We start from the raw sequence: 21065 nt of genomic DNA, 5'->3' as shown, positions 1-21065 counted from the left end.
CCAGGTTATAGTCCAACAGTTTTATTTGAAATCACAAGCTTTCGGAGCGTTGCGCCTTCGTCAGGTGAAGTGGAGAAATGCATAAAGACCCAGCTTATATAGTCAGAGAATAATGCCAGATGATTACAGGTAATCTTTCTAACTACCATTTGTCGCACCTCAGCAGAGATAATCACAGCGATCAAAGGTGTGAATGGTGTCCAAACAGGTCAGTCAGGAAAACATTACATCAAAGAACAATGAGGTGGGGTCACAAGGGGTCAAATGTTGCAGATGCTGGGGTCTGTATGAAAAACAAAAAACAGACCAAAAAACATTTTTTTTGCTGGAAATCACAGCAGGTCCGGCCGCATCCGTGTAGAGAGAACAAGCCAACGACGACTCGAGTCTGGGTGACCCTACATCAGGTGGGGTTACATGTAGCATGACATGAACCCAAGATCGCGGTTGAGGCCGTCCTCATGAGTGCGGAACTTGGCTATCAGTTTCTGCTCGGTGATTTTGCGTTGTCGTGTGTCTCGAAGGCCGCCTTGGAGAATGCTTACCCGAAGATCGGAGGCTGAATGTCCTTGACTGCTGAAGTGTTCCCCAACTGGGAGGGAACACTCCTGCCTGGCGATTGTTGTGCAGTGTCCATTCATCCATTGTCGCAGTGTCTGCATGGTCTCGCCGATGAACCATGCTCCGGGGCATCCTTTCCTGCAACGTATGAGGTAGACAACGTTGGCCGAGTCACATGAGTATGTACCATGTACCTGGTGGGTGGTGTCCTCACGTGTGATGATGGTATCTGTGTTGATGATCTGGCATGTCTTGCAGAGGTTGCTGTGGCAGGGTTGTGTGGTGTCGTGGTCGCTGTTCTCCTGAAAGCTGGGTAATTTGCTGCGAACGATGGTCTGTTTGAGGTTAGGCGGCTGTTTGAAGGCGAGTAGTGGAGGCGTGGGGATGGCCTTAGCGAGGTGTTCATCATCATCGATGACATGTTGAAGGCTGCGAAGAACATGGCGTAGTTTCTCCGCTCCGGGGAAGTACTGGACGACGAAGGGTACTCTGTTGCTTGTGTCCCGTGTTTGTCTTCTGACGATTTCCTGTGACAAGGATATCGTCGAGATAACATTGTACCCCTGGAATGCCACTTAAGATCTGGTCCATAGTCCACTGAAACAATGCTGGTGCTGACGTTGTACCAAAGGGTAGGTGACAGTACCTGTAGAGGTCCTTGTGGGTGGCGATGGTGAGTCACTTCTGTGAGTCCTCTTCTACATGCATCTGCAAGTAGGCTTGGCATAGATCAATCTTGCTAAACTTCTGACCGCCTGCTAGACCCGCGAAAAGATCTTCAATGATGGTGAGGGGGTACTGTTCAGCTGAGAGCACAGGATTCACTGTTACTTTGAAATCTCCACATAAGCGAACCATGCCGTCACTCTTCATCACTGGTACCACGGGCGTGGCCACTCACTGTGTAAAACCGGCACCAGGACCCCTATCTTGACCAGACACTCCAGGTTAGCCTCCACCTTTGGTCTGAGGGCGTAGGGAACGTTCCTGGCCTTCAGGAATCGTGGCTGGCTGTCAGGCTTCACCTTGAGTTTGACCGTAATCCCCTTCATACTCCCCAATTCTCCGTCAAAGACAGCCGCATGCTTTGTCAACACTGCCGCTAGCCCCACCTCTTCGACTGACACCACATTCACTTTTTTCCAATCCAGATGAATTTTCTCCAACCATTGCCTGCCCATCAGGGATGGATAGTCACCCTTGACAACGTAAACTGGCAGCATCACAGTTTGTCCATTAAGCTCCACCTTGACCTCCGTCTTACCCAGCATTGGGACTGTTTCCCCAGTGTAGGTCTTTAAGATGAGCTTGGCCGGCTTCAGTGATAGGTGGTTCAGTTTTTCTTTGAATAGATTCTCTGAAATCAAGGAGACAGCAGCCCCCGTATCCATTTTGACCGGTATTCCCTCTAGTAGTGGAGTGACTCCATAGCCTGATGAGCCTCCATTCACCGTTAACACATGGAGATTCAGCTCCCCATCAGAGTCTGTGTCACTGTCTTCCTGTTCTTGTTTCACCATGTGTAGGTTTTTCTTTTTAGAATGCCAGTTGGATGTGTTTCCTTGTTTGTTTTTGTGTGTCTCTCTGTAGGATTGTTTGCTTTGCCCTTTACACACACGTTCAATGTGTCCTTTCTTTTCACATTTCTGACAGGTCAGGTCTTTACACCAGCATTCAGATGGCTGATGACCTGACCTTCCACATCTCTAACACACTCTGGCGCCACTTGCATGCTTATCCAGTGTAGCTGCTACCCTGTGCACTCTTGTTGCAGCCCCCAACAGCTGTGGATCTTTAGCTGCTAACTCCATAGACACAGCGAGCTCCACTGCTGATTTAAGCGTCCGTTTGTCAGTCGTGAGCAAGCACTTCTGTGTTGCTTCACATCTTGATCCACACACAAACCTATCACGGACAGTGTCATTTAGAGTTTCACCAAACTCATGATGCTCAGTTAGCTTCTTTAGCACTGCAACATATTCGGCTATGGACTCACCCTCCCCTTGGTTTCGTTTGTGAAACCTGAACCTCTCAGCAATCAGCAGCAGCTTGGGTGCGAAATGTGTTTCCAAAACTTCCACAATCTGATCATATGTCTTAGCGCCGGGCTTATCCGGGTGCATCAAACTCCGTAACAAGCCAAATGTTTTTGCTCCGCTCACACTGAGGAACATCACCACTTTCACGTCATCTTTAATGCCATTTGCAGTCACAAAAAATCCAAAACGCTCTGTATAAGCACTCCATTGCTCCGCGGTTTCATCAAATGGTCCAAACGCACAGCCATTTAAATTTTTTTTATTTTAGTCCTTTTCCTCCACTTCGTTTCACTGTATCATTACCTTCCCCCTTCTTATTTGTGTAACACATGAACCGCCACCTTTACGAGGCGATTTCATCAGCACTAAACTGTGGGCGCGCCATTAAGGAAAGACAGGAATTTCTTACTTTAAACATCGCCGATTCCAGTGCAAAGTGATGCGCAAGTCCGTCATCCTCATCGCCAGTTTTGTTGTGTCTCAAGGCGTTTTAGACCCTTATCTATATAACAATTAAGGAGGACTCCGGGGTGGAGAGTTTAGTTAATGGCCATTTTATTTAAAATGTGCTTCTTCACTCAATGCACTACATTTCCCATAGTGCATTGCAAATCACCACTACGGTATCCCATGTGGGACAATTCTAATACACATTCAAAATACACAACACCAAGCCTGAATGTCGTCCAGGTCTTGTTGCATGCGGGCATGGACGGCTTCATTATCTGAGGAGTTGCAAATGGAACTGAATACTGTGCAGTTATCAGCGAACATCCCCACTTCTGACCTTATGTTGGAGGGAAGGTCATTGATGAAGCAGTTGAAGACGGTTGGGCTGAGGACACTGCGCTGAGGAACACCTGCAGCGATATCCTGGGCCTGTGATGATTGACCTCCAACCACCACAACCATCTTCCTTTGTGCTTGGTCTGACTCCAGCCAGTGGAGAGTTTCCCCCCGATTGATTAGCATTGAGGTAATAGTGAGAGTAATAAGGGGAGCGAAACAGGACATTAGAAATAAATGAGAGACAAGGAAAGAAAAACTAAAGATCAAAGTAAGAAAGAGACAAACGAAGGAGATGAGAAGAAAAGAATTTGAGGAGAAAGTGAGTGATGATAAGAGACATTGACATTTCAAAAATGAGACAGGAGAGGAGAAGATAAGTAAGAAGAAAGAAAGATCTTGACTATGTACAGCACCTTTCACAATTTCAGGACATCTCATAGCGCTGTGCAGCAATTGCAGGACTTCTGACATGTGGTCATGTAGGAATGTAATGTAGCAGCCAATTAGAGAGAGATGTGGAGAGGAAGAGCAGGAAAGGAAAATATACGGACAAAATGAGGGACGTAGTTTTTAAAAATTTGTTCATGGGATCTGGGTGTCGCTGGTAATGCCAGCATTTATTGCCCATCCCTAATTGCCCTTGAGAAAGTGGTGGGGAGCCGCCTTCTTGAACCGCTGCAGTCCGTGTGGTGAAGGTATTCCCACAGTGCCGTTCAGGGGCGAGTTCCAGGATTTTGACCCAGCGAAGATGAAGGATCGGCGATATACTTCCAAGTCAGGATGGTGTGTAACATGGAGGGGAAACTGGAGGTAGTGGTGTTCCCATGCACCTGCTGCCCTTGTCCTTCTAGTTGGTAGAGGTCACAGAGTCATAACGGCACAAAAGGAGGCCATTCGGCTCATCGAGTCCATGCCGGCTCTCTGTAGAGAAATCCAGTCAGTCCCATTCCCCCGCTCTATCCCCGTAGCCCTGCAAGTTTATTTCCCTCAAGTGCCTATCCAGTCTCCCCTTGAAAACATTGAATGTCTCCGCTTCCACCACTTCCGTCAGCAGCAAGTTCCAGGTCATCACCACTCGCTGCGTAAAAAAGTTTTTCCTCACAGGCCCCTGTATCTCTTGCCCAAAACCTTAAATCTGTGTCCCCTAGTCCTTGTACCATCAACTAGTGGGCACAGCCTTTCCCCGTCTAGCCTATCCAAACCCGTCATAATCTTGTACACCTCTGTCAAATCACCCCTCAACCTCTTTTGCTCTAATGAAAACAAATCCAGCTTTTCCAACCTGTCCTTGTAGCGAAGATCCCCCATCCCCGGAACCATTCTGGTAAATCTCCTCTACACCCTCTCAATGGCCTTCACATCCTTCCTAAAGTGCGGTGACAAGAACTGGACGCAATACTCCAGTTGTGGCCTAACTAGCGCTTTATAAAGGTTCAGCATAACTTCTGAGGCGTGAGTTGGGTCGGATTGATTGGGGAATGTCACTCAAAGGGTTGACGGTGGATAGGCAATGGCAAACATTCAAAGACCGCATGGATGAACTACAGAATTTGTTCATCCCAGTTTGGCATAAAAATAAAACAAAAATGGTGACTCAACCGTGGCTAACAAGGGAAATTAGGGATAGCATAAGATCCAAGGAGAGGACATATAAATTGGCCAGAAAAAGCAGTAAACCTGAGGATTGGGAGCAGTTTAGGATTCAACAAAGGAGGACAAAGGGATTAATCAAGAACGGGAAAATAGAATATGAGAGTAAGCTTGCAGGGAACATAAAAACTGACTGTAAAAGCTTTTATAGATATGTGAAGAGAAAAAGATTGGTGAAGTCAAGCGTAGGTCCCTTGCAGTCAGAATCAGGGGAATTTATAATGGGGAACAAAGAAATGGCTGGCCAATTAAATACATATTTTGGTTCTGTCTTCACAAAGGAGGACACAAATAACCTCCCAGAGATATTGGGGAATATAGGGTCTGATGAAAGGGAGGAACTGAAAGAAATCAGCATTTGTAGGGAAATTGTGTTAGGGAAATTGATGGGATTGAAGGCCGATAAATCCCCAGGGCCTGATAATCTACATCCGAGGGTACTTAAGGAAGTGGCCCTAGAAATAGTAGATGCATTGCTGATCATCTTCTAACATTCAATGGAATCTGGAACAGTACCCATGGATTGGAGGGTAGCTAATGTTACCCCACTATTCAAAAAAGGTGGCAGAGAGAAAACGGTAAGCCTGACATCGGTAGTGGGGAAAATGCTAGAGTCCATTATAAAAGATGTAATAGCAGAGCACTTGGAAAACAGTGACAGGATCAGACAAAGTCAACTTGGATTTACAAAAGGTAAATCATGCTTGACTAATCTACTGGAATTTTTTGAGGATGTAACTGGTAAAATAGATAAGGGAGAACCAGTGGATGTGGTGTATTTGGACTTTCAGAAGGCTTTCGATAAGGTCCCGCATAAGAGATTAGCGTGTAAAGTTAAGGCACATGGGATTGGGGGCAAGGTATTGACTTGGATAGAGAACTGGTTGGCAGACAGAAAGCAAAGAGTTGGAATAAACGGGTCTTTTTCCGAGTGGCAGGCAGTGACTAGTGGGGTACTGCAGGGATCGGTCCTTGGACCCCAGCTATTCACAATATATATTAATGATCTAGACAAGGGAACTAGATGTAATATCTCCAAATCTGCAGACGACACAAAGCTGGGTGGGCGTGTGTGCTGTGAGGAGGATGCCGAGAAACTCCAGGATGATTTGGACAGGTTGGGTGATTGGGCAAAAGCATAGCAGATGCAATATAATGTGGATAAATGTGAGGTTATCCACTTTGGTGGCAAAAACAGGAAGGCAGATTATTATCTGAATGGCAATAGATTGGGAGAAGGAGAAGTGCAACGAGACCTGGGTGTCCTTGTGCACCAGTCGCTGAAGGTAAGCATGCAGGTGCAACAGGAGGTTAAGAAGGCAAATGGTATGTTGGCCTTCGTAGTGAGAGGGTTTGAGTACAGGAACAAGGATGTCTTGCTGCAGTTATACAAGGCCTTGGTGAGACAACATCTGGAGTATTGTGTGCAGTTTTGGTCGCCTTATCTGAGGAAGGATGTTCTTGCCATGGAAGGAGATCAGCGAAGATTCACCAGGCTGATACCTGGGATGTCAGGAATGACGTATGAGGAGAGATTGGGTCGACTGGGCTTATACTCACTGGAGTTAGAAGAATGAGAGGGGATCTCATTGAAGCTTATAAAATTCTGACAGGACTGGACAGACTAGATGCAGGAAGGATGTTCCCGATGGTCGGGGAGTCCAGAACCAGGAGTCACAGTCTAAGGATAAGGGGTAGGCAATTTATGACAGAAATGAGGAGGAATTTCTTCACCCAGAGAGTGGTGAACCTGTGGAATTCTCTACCACAGAAGGCAGTGGAGGCCAATACATTAAATATATTCAAGAAGGAGTTCGATATATTTCTTAAGGCTAAAGTGGTCAAGGGGTATGGGGAGAAAGCAGGGACCAGGTACTGAATTTGGATGATCAGCCATGATCGCATTGAATGGCGGAGCAGGCTCGGGGGGCCGAATGGCCTACTCCTGCTTCTATCTTCTATGTTTCTATGTTCCTATATACTTGCATTGGAGGAAGTTCAGAGAAGGTTCATGAGGTTGATTCCTGGGATGAAGGGGTTGTCTTATGAAGAAAGGTTGAGCAGGTTGGGCCGATACTCATTGGAGTTTAGAAGAATGAGAGGGGATCTTATTGAAACATAAGATTCTGAGGGGGCTCGACAGGGTGGATGCTGAGAGGATGTTTCCCCTCGTGGGGGAATCTAGAACTCGGGGGCATAGTTTCAGAATAAGGGGTCGCCCATTTAAGACGGAGATGAGGAGGAATTTCTTCTCAGAGGGTCGTGAATCTTTGGAATTCTCTGCCCCAGACAGCTGTGGAGACGGAGTCACTGAATATATTCAAGGCTGAGACAGACAGATGTTTGAACCACAGGGGAGTCGAGGGTCATGGGGAACAGGCAGAAAAGTGGAGGTGAGGCCAAGATCGGATCAGCCATGATCTTATTGAATGGTGGAACGGGCTCGAGGGGCCGAATGGCCGACTCCTGCTCCTGTTCCTTATGTTCTTATTCTTACGATTTACAGACGGGAAACTCAAACAAAACTTCCTATCAAGATCTGAGAGAGTCACTCGATTCATCAGGACCTGAAATTCATCGGCCTTTGAGTGTAGAAGGAGAAATGTTTGTTCTGTCTGTGGGAAAAGTTTTCAAACATCAGTGTGACTGGAAAAGCACCGACACACACACCCACCCGAGTGAGAGTGTTCCAGTGCACTGACTGTGGAAAGAGGTTTAACCAGTCACACAGCCTGAAAAACATCGCACCATTCACAGCGGGGAGAAACCGTACATGTGTTCTGTGTGTGGACGAGGCTTCAACTGATCGTCCAACCTGGAGAGACACAAGGCCACCCGCACCACGGAGAAACGGTGGAAATGTGGGGACTGTGGGAAGGGATTTGATCGCCCATCCCAGCTGAAATCTCATCGACGCACTCACACCGAGGAGAGGCCGTTCACCTGCTCCGAGTGTGGGAAGGGATTTACTCTGTTTTCCAGACTCCACTTACACCAGTGAGTTCACACTGGGGAGAGACCTTTTAAATGCTGTGACTGTGGGAACTGCTTTAAAATCTCTGCCGATCTAATTAAACACCAGCTTGTTCACACTGACGAAAGACCGTTCAGTTGCACTCACTGCGAGAAGAGCTTCAGGCAGTCATCTCACCTCATTCAACACCAGTGAGTTCACACTGGGGAGAGGCCGTTCACCTGCTCTGTGTGTGGGAATGGATTCACTTCTGCATCCAACCTGCTGAGACACCAGCGAGTTCACACTGGGGAGAGGATACTCACCTGCTCTGTGTGTGGGAAGGGATTCACTCAGTCCTCCAACCTGCTGAGACACCAGTGAGTTCACACTGGGGAGAGGCCGTTCATCTCCTCCGTGTGTGAGAAGGGATTCAGTCGACCATCTCACCTGCTGAGACACCAGCAAGTTCACAAGTGACTGGAGGGGTTAGATTCTGATGTTAATCACATCCTTTGTTTGTTTGTGCTGATGTTAATAACCCCTATAACTGGGCTGGAGTTTAAGTTTCTGGATATCTGTCAAACCAGTTTTGGTGTAAACACATCCTGTGTTGTGTTCTTTATTTCTGTAAGATAGGAGGAGACGAATTGATGTCCTTTCTCTTTCCAGATTATTTCAGTTTTTCTACCTTCAGTTACTCTCATGGACAAGTCCCAGCTCCCCATACCTTCCAGAGTGCCTCTCCTAGCCTTGGGATCCAGGGAAGGTGTCTGTTTTGGTGTAAATTTATTTATAAGTACTTCCAGAAGACATTTGATAAAGTCCCACACAAGAGACTGTTATCTAAGGTAGAAGCCCACGGAAATGAGGGCAAATTATTGACCTGGTTAGGAAATTGACTGAGTGGCAAGAGACGGAGAGTAGGGATAATGGGCCGGACTCCAATTGGCAGGATGTGATGAGTGGTGTCCCGCAGGGATCTGTGCTGGGGCTCAACTATTCACTGTGTTTATTAACGACTTAGATGATGGCATAGAACGTCATATATCCAAATTTGCCAATGACACAAAGATAGGCGGCATTGTAGGCAGTTTGGATGAAAGCATAAAATTACAAAGGGATATTGACAGATTAAGTGAATGGCAAATGGATTTCAATGTAGGCAAATGTGAGATCATCCACTTTGGACCTAAAAAGGATTGAACAGGGTCCTTTCTAAATGGTGAAAAGCTGAAAACAGTGGAGGTCCAAAGAGACTTGGGGGTCGAGGTACAGAGATCATTCAAATGTCATGAACAGGTACAGAGAATAATCAGGAAGGCTAATGGAATGCTGGCCTTTCTATCTGGAGGACTAGAATAGAAGGGAGGAGAAGTTATGCTGTAGCTACACAGAACCCTGGTGAGACCACACCTGGAGCACTGTGAGCAGTTCTGGGCACCTCACCTGTCACTTTAATTCTCCGCTCCACTCCCTCTCTGTCCTCGGCCTCTTACACTGTTCCAACGAAGCTCAACGTAAGCTCGAGGAACAGCACCTCATCTTTCGATCAGGCACTTTACAGACTTCTGGACTCAACATAGAAACATAGAAGATAGGAGCAGGAGTAGGCCATTCGACCCCTCGAGCCTGCTTCGCTATTCAATGAGATCATGGCTGATCATTCAAACTCAGTACCTGGTCCCTGCTTTCTCCCCATATCCCTTGATCCCTTTAGCCTTAAGAAATATATCCAACTCCTTCTTGAATATATTTAATGTATTGGCATCTACTGCCTTCCGTGGCAGAGAATTCCACAGGTTCACCACTCTCTGGGTGAAGAAGTTCCTCCTCATCTCTGCCTAAATGGCTTACCCCTTATCCTTAGACTGTGACCCCTGGTTCTGGACTCCCCGGCCATCGGGAACATCCTTCCTGCATCCAGTCTGTCCAGTCCTGTTAGAATTTTATAAGTTTCAATAAGATCCCCTCTCACTCTTCTAAACTCCAGTGAGTATAAGCCCAATCGACCCAATATCTCCTTATATGTCATTCCTGCCATCCCAGGTATGAGTCTGGTGAATCTTCGCTGCACTCCCTCCATGGCAAGAACATCCTTCCTCAGATAAGGTGACCAAAACTGCACACAATACTCAAGGTGTGGTCTCACCAAGGCCCTGTACAACTGCAGCAAGACATCCTTGTTCCTGTACTCGAACACTCTCGCTACGAAGGCCAACATACCATTTGCCTTCTTAACCGCCTGCTGCACCTGTATGCTTACCTTCAGCGACTGGTGCACAAGGACACCCAGGTCTCGTTGCACTTCCCCTTCTCCCAATCTATTGCCGTTCAGATAATAATCTGCCTTTCTGTTTTTGCCACCAAAGTGGATAATCTTGCATTTATCCACAATATACTGCATCTGCCATTCATCTGTCCAATCACCCAACCTGTCCAAATCATACTGGAGTTTCTCGGCATCCTCCTCACAGCACACACGCCCACCCAGCTTTGTGTCATCTGCAAACTTGGAGATATTACATCTAGTTCCCTCATCTAGATCATTAATATATATTGTGAATAGCTGGGATCCTAGGACCGATCCCTGCGGTACCCCACTAGTCACTGCCTGCCACTCAGAAAAGGACCCATTTATTCCAACTCTTTGCTTCCTGTCTGCCAACCTGTTCTCTATCCAAGTCAGTACCTTGCCCCCAATCCCATGTGCTTTAACTTTGCATGCTAATCTCTTTTGCGGGATCTTATCGAAAGCCTTCTGAAAGTCCAAATACACCACATCTACTGGGTCTCCCTTATCTATTCTACCAGTTACATCCTCAAAAAATTGCAGTGGATTAGAGAAGCACAATTTACCTTTTGTAAATCCATGTTGACTTTGTCTGATCCTGTCACTGTTTTACATGTGCTCTGCTAATACCTGTTTTATAATGGACTCTAGCACGCTAGAGGGAGCTTTACTCTGTATCTAACCCGAGCTGTACCTGCCCTGTGAGTGTTTGATGGGACAGTGTAGAGGGAGTTTTACTCTGTATTTAACCCGTGCTGTACCTGCCCTGTGAGTGTTTGATGGGACAGTGTAGAGGGAGCTTTACTCGGTATCAATCCCGTGCTGTACCTGGCCTGGGGGTGTTTGATGGGACAATGTAGATGGAGATTTACTCTGTACCTAACCCGTGCTGTACCTGCCCTGGGAGTGTTTCATGGGACAGTGTAGAGGGAGCTTTATTCTGTATCTAACCCATGCTGTACCTGGCCTGGGAGTGTTTGATGGGATAATACAGAGGGAGCCTATTGCCCATGATGCACCCTGCAATTAATGCTCCGATGGTCCCAGCCCTTGATCCCTCTGAAGATCCCTCCACTTATTGCCTCTGCTGCCCTTCCTGTTAAAGGGAATAGACTTGTTTCAGAGCACAAAGGAGGGAGAGCTAATATCCTTGCCGTATCCCAAACACCATTCCCACAAACCGTCTCTCTCTGCCAAAGCAGGAGGGAGCCACACCGATATAAAAAGAGGGGAGACTTTCTGGAGTATAAAGCAAGAGGTAGAAATGGGGGCCTTTGAATAGTGTGACCTCACATTCAGAGGATGGGAGGGAGAATTTATCAGTGGTAATTTTGGGAGTCAGTGCTCCCTGCCTGGAGTCTCAGTACACGGGAGCAGGGTTGGAGACGGGACTGATTGTACAACCTGCGTTCATGCCCAGTGAGACTGCACACCAGGAGCAAAGCCTGGTCATGTGACTCTGTAATACCTAGAGTGGGAGGGGTTTGGGCTGCTTTGTGACATGGTCCCTGGCTCCTTTCTGATGTCACCTGGAGACGGTTTACGCCCCTGGTTACACAGCATCAGTGGGAGTCAGTGCGGGTGGAGCTGGACATGGCAGCTGACACTGCCGGTGAGTCCAGTCCATATAAATAGGGGAAAGGATAGAACAATTTAATATTGAAGTAAGTAATTCAACCTAATGTCATTAATTACAAATATATTCAAATTAAATCTAATCATAGTCACAAAAATTGTATTCCAATTACAGATTCTCGAATTAATAATAATCAGTTTTATGTTAAAGGATTCTTGGACTGAACGGTATCTGTGAAAAGTGGAGAGAGGAGTCGAATCACCGTCACACTAACTGGGACTGGATGGAGGTCGCTGGATTCACAGAGCCGAACAGGTGGGACTAAGACCCCTCCAGAGGGGAGAGTTTAACCAGCCACAAGGAGCTGTCTGTCAGCTGCCAGAAGACTCGGCCTTTGATGCGACAAGTTGACCCGAGCTTAACTCGTGTGTGAAGCTACCTGGGAGTGCTTGACACTTAAATGTAGAGGGATTTTTATTCTGCATTCTTACTATGCATTACCTGAGCTGGTGTGCATCATTGGATAGTGTCAGAGGAGCTGTACACTGCATTTAACACATGCTGGATCTGAGTTAGCTGTGGTTGGTGAACGAATTTAGAGAGAGCTTTACTCTGTTTCTAACCCGTGCTGTACCTGCCCTGGGAGTGTTTGATGGGACAGTGCAGAGGGAGCTTTACTCTGTATCTAACCCGTGCTGTACCTGCCCTGGGAGTGTTTGATGGGACAGTTTAGAGGGAGATTTACTCTGTATCTAACCCGTGCTGTACCTGCCCTGGGAGTGTTTAATGGAACAGTGTAGAGGGAGCTTTACTCTGTATCTAACCCATGCTGTACCTGCCCTGGGAGTTTTTGATGGGATAGTGCAGAGGGAGATTTACTCTGTCTCTAACCCGTGTTGTACCTGCCCTGGGAGTGTTTGATGGGACTGTGTAGAGGGAGCTTTACTCTGTATCTAACCCGTGCTGTACCTGCCCTGGGGGTGTTTGATGGGACAGTGTAGAGGGAGCTTTACTCTGTATCTAACCCGTGCTGTAACTGCCCTGAGAGTTTTCGATGGGATAATGTAGAGGGAGATGGGAGATTTACTCTGTGTCTAACCCGTGTTGTACCTGCCCTGGGAGTGTTTGATGGGACAGTGTAGAGGGAGCTTTAGTCTGTATCCAACCCGTGCTGTACCTGCCCTGGGAGTGTTTGATGCGACAGTGTAGAGGGAGATTTACTCTGTATCTAACTCATGCTGTACCTGGCCTGGGAGTGTTTGTTGGGACAGTGTAGAGGGAGCTTTACTCTGTATCTAACCCGTGCTGTACCTGCCCTGGGAGTGTTGATGGGACAGTGTAGAGGGAGCTTTACTCTGTATCTAACCCGTGCTGTACCTGCCCTGGGAGTGTTTGATGGGACAGTGTAGAGGGAGCTTTACTCTGTATCTAACCCGTGCTGTACCTGCCCTGGGGGTGTTTGATGGGACAGTGTAGAGGGAGCTTTACTCTGTCTCTAACCCGTGTTGTACCTGCCCTGGGAGTGTTTGATGGGACTGTGTAGAGGGAGCTTTACTCTGTATCTAACATGTGCTGTTCCTGCCCTGAGAGTTTTTGATGGGATAGTGTAGAGGGAGATGGGAGATTTACTCTGTGTCTAACCCGTGTTGTACCTGCCCGTCGAGTGTTTGATGGGACAGTGTAGAGGGAACTTTACTCTGTATCTAACCCGTGCTGTACCTGCCCTGAGAGTTTTTGATGGGATAGTGTAGAGGGAGATTTACTCTGTATCTAACCCGTGCTGTACCTGCCCTGGGAGTGTTTGATGGGACAGTGTAGAGGGAGCTTTACTCTGTATCTAACCCATGCTGTACCTGCCCTGGGGGTGTTTGATGAGACAGTGTAGAGGGAGCTTTACTCTGTACCTAACCCGTGCTGTACCTGCCCTGGGAGTGTTTGATGGGACAGTGTAGAGGGAGCTTTAGTCTGTATCTAACCCGTGCTGTACCTGCCCTGGGAGTGTTTGATGGGACAGTGTAGAGGGAGCTTTACTCTGTATCTAACTCATGCTGTACCTGGCCTGGGAGTGTTTGTTGGGACAGTGTAGAGGGAGCTTTACTCTGTATCTAACCCATGCTGTACCTGCCCTGGGAGTGTTTGATGGGACAGTGTAGAGGGAGCTTTACTCTGTATCTAACCCTTGCTGTACCTGCCCTGGGAGTGTTTGATGGGACAGTGTAGAGGGAGCTTTAGTCTGTATCTAACCCGTGCTATACCTGCCCTGGGAGTGTTTAATGGGACAGTGTAGAGGGAGCTTTACTCTGTATCTAACTGATGCTGTACCTGGCCTGGGAGTGTTTGTTGGGACAGTGTAGAGGGAGCTTAACTCTGTATCTAACCCGTGCTGTACCTGCCCTGGGAGTGTTTGATGGGACATTGTAGAGGGAGCTTTACTCTGTATCTAACCCGTGCTGTACCTGCCCTGGGAGTGTTTGATGGGACAGTGTAGAGGGAGCTTTACTCTGTATCTAACCCGTGCTGTACCTGCCCTGGGAGTGTTTGATGGGACAGTGTAGAGGGAGCTTTACTCTGTATCTAACCCGTGCTGTACCTGCCCTGGGAGTGTTTGATGGGACAGTGTAGAGGGAGCTTTACTCTGTATCTAACCCATGCTGTACCTGCCCTGGGAGTGTTTGATGGGACAGTGTAGAGGGAGCTTTACTCTGTATCTAACCCATGCTGTACCTGCCCTGGGAGTGTTTGATGGGACAGTGCAGAGGGAGCTTTACTCTGTATCTAACCCGTGCTGTACCTGCCCTGGGAGTGTTTGATGGGACAGTGTAGAGGGAGCTTTACTCTGTATCTAACCTGTGCTGTACCTGCCCTGGGAGTGTTTGATGGGACAGTGCAGAGGCTGCTTTACTCTGTGTCTAACCCGTGCTGTACCTGCCCTGGGAGTGTTTGATGGGACAGTGTGGAGGGAGCTTTACTCTGTATCTAACCCGTGCTCCACCATTCAATAAGATCATGGCTGATCTGATCTTGGCCTCACCTCCACTTTCCTGCCTGTTCCCCATGACCCTCGACCCCCTGTAGTTCAAACATCTGTCTATCTCCGCCTTGAATATATTCAGTGACTCCGCCTCCACAGCTGTCTGGGGTAGAGAATTCCAAAGATTCACGACCCTCAGAGAAGAAATTCCTCCTCATCTCCGTTCTAAATGGGCGACCCCTTATCCTGAGACTATGCCCCCGAGTTCTAGATTCCCCCATGAGGGGAAACATCCTCCCAGCATCCACCCTGTCGAGCCCCCTCAGAATCTTATGTTTCAATAAGATCACCTCTCATTCTTCTAAACTCCAGTGAGTATCGGCCCAACCTGCTCAACCTTTCCTCATAAGACAACCCCTTCACCCCAGGAATCAACCTCGTGAACCTTCTCTGAACTGCCTCCAATGCAAGTATATCCCTCCTTAAATAAGGAGACCAACACTGTACGCAGTACTCCAGGTGTGGTCTCACCAACGCCCTGTACAGTTGTAGCAGGACTTCCCTACTTTTAATCCCCCTGTAATAAAGGCCAACATTCCATTTCCCTTCCTAATTACTTGCTGTACCTCCATGTTAACTGTTTGTGTTTCATGTACGAGGACACCCAGATCCCTCTGTACCGCAGCATTCTGTAGTCTCTCTCCATTTAATAACAATTTGCTTTCCTATTCTTCCTACCAAAGTGGATAACCTCACATTTTCCCACATTATACTCCATCTGCCAATGTTTTGCCCACTCACTTAACCGATCCATATCCCTTTGCAGACTCTGGCCTAGAAATTGGGTTTTGGCTTAGCCAGGGCTTTAGCGCCAGAGGTTAGTGCCGGCGCTAAGTCCCACTGCGCGCGCCAAAAATTCAGTAGTACTGAAGGGTCTTAGCGCCTGGAAAAGGGCGCTAACTGCCGTTTAGCGCCGCAATTCCGGCGCTGCGGCACCCGATGCGGTGCGGCAGGCTGGGGAAGTGCAGGCCTCCTCCTTCCGTTAAGGAGGAGCTGCCTGCACCCGGCCGCGGCCCGCGCAAATCTGTTTAAAAATGAGCCCGGCACCTCGGACAAGTGCCGGGCTTGCATCTGTTCCGGGGGTGGGGGGGAGAAGTCCGGGGAGGGAGCTGCGGGCAGGCGGCCGGCCACCGCGGGGCCTTTAATGCGCCGGTGCAAACACATGTTGGACTCTGTTGCCAGAGTCTTAGTTGCAGCTGCCACGGGCGAGGCGGCCGCAACTGAATTTTGGCGCTGGGGCCCGTCGGCATGGCAACCGGGACGCTGCGCACACCGATGATGTCATCGGTGCCGGCGCAGCGCTACCGGTGCAACGCCGCTTTAGGGCCCCAGGGAATTTTTCAACTGGCCATAACTCTGGCGCTAGTCCCTCTAGCGCCTCAAAAGCGGCGCTAAGGCTAGTGAATTTCTAGGCCTCTGTGTCCTCCTCACAACTTGCTTTCCCACCTATCTTTGTATCGTTAGCAAATTTGGCTACAGTACACTCGGTCCCTTCATCCAAGTCATTAATATAGATTGTAAATAGTTGAGGACCCGGCACTGATCCCTGTGGCACCCCACTAGTTACAGTTTGCCAACCTGAAAATGACCCATTTATCCTGATTCTCTGTTTTCTGTTAGTTAGCCAATCCTCTATCCATGCTAATATATTACCCCCAACCCCGTGAGCTCTTATCTTGTGCAGTAACCTTTTATGTGACACCTTATCGAATGCCTTCTGGAAATCCAGATACACTACATCTACTGGTTCCCCTTTATCCACCCTGCTCGTTACATCCTCAAAGAGCTCCAGTAAATTTGTCAAACATGATTTCCCTTTCATAAAACCATACTGACTCTGCTTGACGATATTATGATTTTCTAAATGCCCTGCTATCACTTCCTTAATGGGACAAGTTCAGAAACAAAAGATGACACGAGATGAAGTGTAAACGGAAATGGCAGCTGCCATGTGAGAGAGACAAAAAATGAAAGAAAGAGATCGGGGCCGAGGTTATGATCTGAAATTGTTGAACTCGATGTTGAGTCCAGAAAGCTGTAAAGTGCCTAATCGAAAGATGAGGTGCTGTTCCTCGAGCTTACATTGAGCTTCATTGGAACAGTGTAAGAGGGCGAGGACAGAGAGGTCAGAGTGGGAGTGGAGCGGAGAATTAGTGACAGGCGACCCGAAGCTCGGGGTCACCCTTACCGACTGAACGGAGGTGATCTGCAAAGCGGTCGCCCAATCTGCGGTTGGTCTCCCCAATGTAGAGGAGAATTAAAGTGACAGACTAATCTAATTGAATTTTTTGATGAAGTAACAGGGAGGATCGATGAAGGGAATGCAATGGATGTTGTCTACATGGATTTTCAGAAGGCGTTTGACAAAGTACCACATAGAAGGCTGGTTAACAAAATTGAGGCTCATGGAATAGGTGGGTCAGTGGCAGCTTGGATAAGGAATTGGCTTAAGGACAGAAAACAGTGAGTTGTGGTAAATGGCTGTTTTTCAGACTGGAGGATGGTAGACAGTGGTGTTCCCCAAGGGTCAGTGCTGGGGTCACTGGAGGATTGTAGACAGTGGTGTTCCCCAAGGGTCAGTGCTGGGGCCACTGCTTTTTTTGATAGATAGATAGATATCGATATAATAGATGCATTGCTGGTCATCTTCCAAAATTCGATAGTCTCTGGAACAGTTCCCATGGATTGGAGGGAAGCTAATGTTACCCCACTATTCAAAAAAGGTGGAAGAGAGAAAATGGGGAATTATAGACCGGTAAGTCTGACATCAGTAGTGCGGAAAATGTCCATTATAAAAGATTTAATAGCAGAGCACTTGGAAAACAGTGACACGATCGGACAAAGTCAACATGGATTTACAAAAGGTAAATCATGGTTGACTAATCTCCTGGAATTTTTTGAGGATGTAACTGGTAAAATAGATAAGGGATGTGGTGTATTTGGACTTTCAAAAGGCTTTCGATAAGGTCCCGCATAAGAGATTAGCATGTAAAGTTAAGGCACATGGGATTGGGGCAAGGTATTGACTTGGATAGAGAACTGGTTGGCAGACAGAAGCAAGGAGTTGGAATAAATGGGTCTTTTTCCGAGTGGCAGGCAGTGACTAGTGGGGTACCGCAGGGATTGGTCCTTGGACCCCAGCTAGTCACAATGTATATTAATGATCTAGAAAAGGGAACTAGATGTAATATCTCCAAGTTTGCAGATGACACAAAGCTGGATGGGCGTGTGTGCTGTGAGGAGGATGCTGAGAAACTCCAGTATGATTTGGACAGGTTGGGTGATTGGGCAGAAGCATGGCAGATGCAATATAACGTGGATAAATGCGAGGTTATCCACTTTGGTGTCAAAAACAGGAAGACAGATTATTATCAGAATGGCAATAGATTGGGAGAAGAGGAAGTGCAACGAGACCTGGGTGTCCATGTGCACCAGTCGCTGAAGGTAAGCATGCAGGTGCAGCAGGCAGTTAAGAAGGCAAATGGTATGTTGGCCTTCGTAGCGAGAGGGTTTGAGTACAGGAACAAGCATGTCTTCCTGCAGTTGTACAGGGCCTTGGTGAGACCACATCTTGAGTATTGTGTGCAGTTTTGGTCACCTTATCTGAGGAAGGATGTTCTTGCCATGGAGGGAGTGCAATGAAGATTCACCAGGCTGATACCTGGGATGGCAGGCATGACATATGAGGAGAGATTGGGTCGATTGGGCTTATACTTGCTGGACTTTAGAAGAATGAGAGGGGATCTCATTGAAACTTATAAAATTCTAATAGGACTAGACAGACTAGATGCAGGAAGGATGTTCCCGATGGTCGGGGAGTCCATAACCAGGGGTCACTGTCGAAGGATAAGGAGTATTTAGGACAGAGATGAGGAGGAATTTCTTCAACCAGGGAGTGGTGAACTTGTGGAATTCTCTACCACAGAGGGCGGTGGAGGCCAATTCATTAAATATATTCAAGAAGGAGTTGGATATATTTCTTAAGTCTAAAGGGATCAAGGGATATGGAGAGAAGGCAGGGACAGAGTACTGAATTTGAATGATCAGCCATGATCGTATTGAATGGCGGAGCAGGCTCGAGGGGCCGAATGGCCTACTCCTGCTCCTATCTTCTATGTCTCTATATTTCCCTCACTGATTGCGGCTCTTCACCAACACTGACTTTACAAAGAAAGCCCCGCGCGGCAGCCTGGAGCTCAGGGGCCCAGCGCGCAGGAGGATGATTGACAGGGGCCCAGGGTGTGTCCTGAGCATGCGCGGTGTGGGCCGGGCGCCTGTGGAGCAGGAGAGGGCGCGGCCATGTGGCGCATGCGCGGGGTCAGCCACAACTCAGCGCGGTGGCTGGAGCGCTTTCTGGAGCGCGGGGGCTTGTGGGGATTGCAGCCACCATTACTGTTGATCCTTTCAACCAACTTGTGCAGCAGCTGGGGCCTGAAAATCAGCTTCACTGCCCCTGGGCTGGGAAAGGGGGACATGAGACAACGTTCTCCCTCTTACCCCTTTCTACACTCCTTTTACAGGGTTTTAGAAGTGGAGCATTTACAGACAGGAAGCTCAGACCAAACATCACCTCAAGATCTGTCAGAATCGTTGGATTCATCAGGACCTGAATATCATCGGCCTTTGCACATGGAAGGAGAGAGCAGCGATCGCAGCACAGACCAACTGCACACGTGTTCCATGTGTGGACTCGCCTTCAGCCGATCGCCTGACCTGGCGAGACATGTGCACCGTCACACCGGGGAGAAACCGGGTAAAGGTGGGGATGGTGGGAATGGATTCAGTTCCCCGTCTACGTCAGAAGTTCATCGGCGCAGTCACCCCAAGGACAGTCCGTTCACCTGCTCCGTGTGTGAGAAGGGATTTGTTTATCCATCCCACCTGCTGAGACACCAGCTTGTTCACACTGATGAGAAACCATTTAAATGTTCTGACTGTGGGAAGAGCTTCAAATACTCCAGGGATCTGAAGCAACACCAGCAAGTTCACACCGATGAGCGCGCGTTTAAATGTTCTGACTGTCAGAAGAGCTTTAAATGCTCCGGGGACCTGAAGCAACACCAGCTTGTTCACACTGATGAGAGACCGTTTAGATGTTCTGACTGTGGGAAGTGCTTTAAAAGCTCCAGGGTTTTGACCAGACACCAGCGAGTTCACACTGGGGAGAGACCGTTCACCTGCTCCGTGTGTGGAAAGGGATTCCTGCAGTCCACCAACCTGCTGGCACACCAGCTTGTTCACACTGGGGAGAGGCCATTTCCCTGCTCTGTGTGTGGGAAGGGATTCCCTGGTGTATCCCACCCGCTGACACACCAGAGTGTCCACATTGTGACTGCGGTGGGTCGATTCCACTGTTTCCGATGCCTTTAATCACATCCAGGACTGAACCATGTTAATTCAGGCAACTGGGGCTTGTTAATGTTAAAACCCCAATAACTGGGCTGGATTTAAAGATTATTCCCTGTTCTCTCAGTACTAGTGAGCAGAGAGAAGCTGATGTTATAGAATCATAGAGCACAGTAGGATGCCTTTCGGCCCATCGTTCTGGTGCTGGCTCTCTGAAAGAGCGATGCAATTAGTCCCACTGCCCTGCTCTTTCCCCACAGCCCTGCAAATTTCTGCTTTTAGTATATATCCAATTCCCTTTTGAAAGTTACTATTGAATCTGCTACCACCTCCCATTCAGGCAGTGCATTCCAGATCATCACAATTCGCTGTGTAAAAAAAGTCTCCTCATTTCCTCTCTAGATTCTTTTGCCAATGATCTGAAATCTGTGTCCTCTCGTTACCGACCCTCCTGCCAGTGACAACAGCTTCTCCTTGTTTGCTCGATCAAAACCCCTCATAATTTTGAGCACCTCGATCACAGCTCCACTTAACCGTCTCTGCTCCAAGTTATATTGCTGTTGTTTTGTGAATTGTTGCTGTGATCGAGGTGCTGGATGTCCGTGCCTGGGGAATGGGACATTCTATCCTCGTGAGCACCGAGTGTCAGCATCCAGCAATCTCTGGTCAGGGACTGGCTTTTTAAACTGCCTCACCTGAGCTTTTTGGCTCCCTGATTTCATTATTAAACATTTCAGAGTTTTTGCAGAGTGACCAAGGCCTAAACAGATAAATGTGAGGTATTACATTTTGGTAGGAAGAATGGGGAGGTCAGTTATCACTTGGAG

At 47.9% G+C, this 21065-nt stretch overlaps 1 pseudogene; it reads left to right on the top strand.

Moving 5' to 3' along the window:
* Positions 1 to 1166: 1166 nt before the first annotated feature.
* Positions 1167 to 21065, top strand: part of LOC147083941 (uncharacterized) — a 186133-nt pseudogene continuing 166234 nt past the window's right edge.

The sequence above is a fragment of the Somniosus microcephalus genome, unplaced genomic scaffold (genome assembly GCF_052327205.1).
Source record: "Somniosus microcephalus isolate GS21.2 unplaced genomic scaffold, FLI_Smic_1.0 scaffold13, whole genome shotgun sequence".
Taxonomy (NCBI): domain Eukaryota; kingdom Metazoa; phylum Chordata; class Chondrichthyes; order Squaliformes; family Somniosidae; genus Somniosus; species Somniosus microcephalus.
This window is presented reverse-complemented; position numbering and strand designations above follow the sequence as displayed.